The sequence below is a fragment of the Cryptotermes secundus genome, unplaced genomic scaffold, assembly GCF_002891405.2.
Source record: "Cryptotermes secundus unplaced genomic scaffold, Csec_1.0 scaffold93, whole genome shotgun sequence".
Lineage (NCBI taxonomy): Eukaryota > Metazoa > Arthropoda > Insecta > Blattodea > Kalotermitidae > Cryptotermes > Cryptotermes secundus.
In genome coordinates, this window is record NW_019736393.1 from 945,999 (window position 1) to 951,249 (window position 5,251).

Here is a 5,251-nt window from a genome sequence, read left to right on the forward strand (position 1 = left end):
ACCTGAGGACGGAAACAGATCCAGTTTCCGAAACGTCGTGTTTTTGTTATCTTAAAAACTAGGACGATGGATAAAGTCCAGAAACCCAATATATCAGTGTGTTATACACCATCGTCAGAATCCTATAGTAACTACGTTTTCCATTGTCTGGAGAACATAGGAGTACACAGCGTTTCAGAACCGAGTTTGTTTCTGTAAGCAGGTGTAAGGAGGAAAAGAATCCTATTCAGCTGGTACCTAAAATGAGTTAATTTGAATCACTGGACAACAGACAGTGGACAAGTGTTCCTACACTCAAGTGATCAGGGTTACAAATTGTTAGACAACCCTTTCAAGTCATGTTTCAAGTTTAAGCTGCATATTTGTTTTCTTTAAATAATAATTATTTAGATATATCTAAATTTGTATTTAGGACTTCCAGCATGTGTAGCCCATGGTTTCAAATTTTCATCCTTCGAGTACAAAAAATTATGTCACCAATCTTTTGAAATTAATATAGACGGACACACACAAGCTTGACAATAATGACATTCGCATATTTTTGTGAAGTACGTGGAGCAGATGGGGATTAATTATACGATTACCTAGACAACCTGTAAAAAGCTTGGGACAACGGGTTTTATACGACAAAATTTTATTAAGCTGAGATGTGAAATACCATCTCCAAGGCATATGGGAATTTAAGCCTTTCATAGCTGACGTGAATTGAATGTTTAGCAGAGAAACTGCTGCAGACAAATCGCACAGAATACCGGAACGTAGATAAGTAATACTATGAACTATGAAAAGCGATAATATGTTGTCATCGATTGCTGAATAATCGATGTATCCAATCGGGTGTCAAACATACGTGTATGTTGCACTGGTGTTCCTTATGATGCAGACAGATAGTAACAGTTAGTGACCGGTATTGTTGTGACTTGCTCGAAAGTTAACGAGGCATGTGGGTAAATTCATATTTTCACTAGTATCAAAATAAAAGTAATTTACTTATTATAAATAATTATATTAACTGTATATATGTTGACGAAATCAGAAAGTAGTGGGAACGAACTAACAAACCAATACTGGGTAATATCGCTCTTGAAAAGATTTAAGTAATTTTTATTTTTCAAAGAAAAGCTCTACTCATTGGTCAGTGATGTACGATGCGTGTTTAGGAGGTGAATGCAAGACAGGCTAATTTCCTTATTAGAAATTTGTACATTCAATCCACAAGTATTTTTAATATTAATTTTAATATCTATAACTATGGTGTTATTGATTTACTTGCTACTGCAATCGCCAATCCTTACTTCCTTCTTTCATTTAATTTTCCAGACACACTTATCACAAAATAACACAGGACGTGAAGGATGTCAGCATTGTGTGAATGCTACAGTTTTAATGCCATTTCCGGAATTGAATATCCTGTACGAAGTTAGACTGTTAAAATGGAACAAAAAGTGCACTAGAACTGTGGTTTGAGCCAGGTCGTTGATATGCACACGAGAATCCCAGTTTTAGTTTTTGTCCTTGTGGATATTATATCTGTACGCCAGAAGAGGAAAAATGACAAGAAAATAAACGTACTTTAGACAGCATAATTTAAAACGTTGAACAGAAAGCAGTTGTTTAGATTTCAGCAGCACTTTCATAAAAGCTACGTAGTTCAATTATCGGATCCTGCATTACACGCGTATTTTAAATACGTAAAATAAAACACAAGTCCCTATTCGTTATAAATTTTTCCTTGTTTTTACAAGCACATTTAATTCAATGAATGTCAGCATCTATGTCATGTTTCATCTCCGAAACGAATTTATATGAAATTTGGCACTGGAAATCAAAGTTGTAGGGCAGTTCTGTTTTGGTTTATGATACCGTCCACTATAACCTAAAAATTAGGCCTCTTTGAAGGCCAAGTATAAGTGTGTAAAATTTCTGTGAACGTTGTTTATTACACAAAAGATGCTGAATATTATATAATATAGATACCTGTCCAGTAAGACCTAATTTATAACTAGTGGTTCAAACCACTTTCTTCTGTTTCTCTTCTATGGGAGCCCGCATAGATCAATCGGTATAGAGTCCAAGAAATCGGACTTCAACCCCCGACGTAGACAAGAGACTTTTCTCCGTAGCATTGAGACGGGCTCCGGTACGCATCCTGACTCCTATCTAATGGATTCCATGTGCTCTTTCCTTGGGTGTAAAGCGACCGGGGCATGAAAGTGACCATTCCTCTTCATCTAGAGTCGAAGTTAGAATATTTGGAGCCTTATCTCCACTCGTATATTTTTATTCCTTGGTGCTTAGTTAAACACAAGGACATTTTTCCTTTGTCTTTTTGGGGGGGGGCGTAGTTTCTTCCGAGTCGCAAGATAATATACTTCTAGACCAGGCATGTCAAACTCAACTTGTACAGAGGGCCACCTCAGCCCTATAAATATTAGTCCAGGGCCGCACTTCAAATATAAATATACATTAGATTTTGATACAAGGAAATTTAATTCTATTTATTATTTAGGAATAATTTCAAATCAATTACCTAACGTCACATATCTTACAGTTTTAAAAAGCAAGAGAATGCCATTTTTGACAAGTATTAAACAGATTTTCAATATATAAAAAGAGAGCTTACACAAGAAATTATGTTAGAAATAGCAAAACATTGAATTTCCTGCAGCCTGCTAATTTATGTCTGCGTGAGACTTCTTGTCTTCTGGTCTGTTGGAAAATTGTCTTTACAAAAAATATTTCTACTAAAATTTTAATATTGATTTTAATATCAATTGGCTCTAAACGTTGAGGGGCCGCATTTTGTGACTATGGGGGCCGCATGTTTGACACGGCTGGTCTAGACAGTGAGAAGTCTATATTTTTGCTAATACGGACCCCCATTTCTGAGTAATGGGACCGTGTAAATATGGGCCCTATTAACGACATTTCAGGGTTACTTAAACTATTGTCTCCGACTTTGAGGCGCAGACTTAAGCGCACCGAAACGATGGCGGTACGTCCTACATGCGCAGGATTCCATCGCTTAGGAGCAGGAGGCACATTAGTGTAGAACCGCTGCGAAAACCTGATAATCTTACATATACCTCGTTCTTTGTCAACGGAAGGACACGCGAATTTTACTCGTGCTGACGGCCGTGGGGATCCGTTGCACTGACCACACGACACCCTCTATCCGCTAAAGTTGGCACTAACTTTGCCGACAAGCAGCGGTCGCTTGGTCAGTATAATTCGCTTGCGGACTAAAGCCACGGAGTTTGTTTTTGTTGTTTTCTTTCCCTCGTGTGCTAGCAGACAACTAGCGAAGTTCAATTAACTGTAAGACCAAAAATCAACCCGAAAATCATTACCCATGCATTAAACTTAACGAATAAATATAGGTGTAAGTATAGGTATTCATATAGCATTGCATTTTGATCGCTTCTTCGCCAGTATCGGGTGTCTAGTGAATGTGGGCTGTTCCTTTCTGGACAACGCGACGAAGACAGAAATTGCTTGTCCCCCTTTCGAGGATTCAGTCCGAAGCCCGTTACTTTCACTGATGTGTGATATCGGCCCAAATTTAGTCAGAATCTGTGCCATGGAAACTGGAATATTAAGGGAATTAGTGGATGCAATCACATTGTCATTAACACGGCATTCTTGCTTGCAGTAGGTTGGTAACAAGAACTTGTATGCACTTTTCATCAGTCCATAATTCATATTACCCAATGTTCTTTGAGTTTAATGGCTGACCCAACGTTATTAATTAGACCACAATATTTGCGCTAATTGTTTAGATGAGATGGAATTCAGTTAGAATACAATATATTTATGATATAGTATGTTTCTTTGTGTAACAATGTACTCTTTAGTTCAAATCACCTGACCGATCACAGTAATTCGGTGCTTAATATTTTATCTTTGCCTGGATAGAAATCAGGGAGGTCATTTCGGCGGTCATAAATTGATAACCTGGAATCCGGAGCACAGAAATTCATATAAATATTACTTTTCCTCTATCATAATTCCCTGCTTCAGGAAACATTGGCGTTCGTTGTAACGAAAGATACGTTGTAATTACATTCGTAAAAGCAGAACTGTTGTATGAGTGAAACAGAAGACGCAACCCATACGAGATTCGAAACCGCGCACTGGGTAAATGTTTCCTGACCCATATTGAATTGTTATATGACAAGGCTGATCTATTTTCACCACATTGAATATCAGTACATTGACGTGAGGAAATTCAATGCGGTCGGAAACTTCAGCGTCTCATATCTCATCCCTCACATTTTACACCCTAACTTATGACTCAGAACTTCCCTGTTCCGTGCCATTGCCTCCCGTATCGGAATGTTCACGTGGACCATATCTGTGTCTATTTCAACCTCCGCCCGCTATTGAAGTTGCAGAGTTGCGAAGGAAATTGGAAACATTCTCCATCAAAAGTTTGTCCCGTATTCCCCACTCTTTGGGTGACTTTATAGAAGGGACATAGCTTCAGGCACGATTCCTTACGAAAGTTAGGAGTAAAGTTGATCCAGTTGGTTCTCTGCAAACCGTGTCACGCATTCCAATAGCGACACTGTCCTCAGCTGTATGCATTTCTGTGGCTTCCAGTATCAGAGTGGAGGAAACCGTTATTATTAGTGTTTAATAATTATTCGTAAGTTGATATGGGGACACGCGGTGGCATTATTTGCTGAGACATTATGCTACGAGCCGGCAGGTCGCGGGATCGATTACCGATGAGGTCACTGGATTTCTCATTTTACCTATCTTTCCAGCTGGACTATGGCCTTGAGGTCGACTCAGCCTCTGACAGAAATGAATACCAGAAATCCTCCTGGGTGTAAAGGGCGGCCGACGCATAAGGCTGACAGCCTCACCGTCATCTGTTAGCCGATTTTCTAGAAAATGTGGGAGCCTCGACGTCTCAGAGCCCTATGGGCCTTCACGGCCGGTTACAATGATATCTTTACCTTTACCTTACCATTCGTGATATAATTTATGATAATTACATGTAGTGGGAGATAATAATGGGGTAAAGCTGTTGAATATTATCTTAGAAGCATTATTCCACTGTGAGGTTGGAAGTACCCCGGGAAATTGTCGAAATATTTAGCGATTACTATTATTACACTTACCTAATCCTTCCAGCCGCACTAGGCCCTGGGGTCGACTCAGCCTCTAACAGAAATGAGTACCAGGAATTAATTAAATAATTTTCCTGGGGAGTAAAGCGCGGCCGGGGCGTAAGGCTGACAAC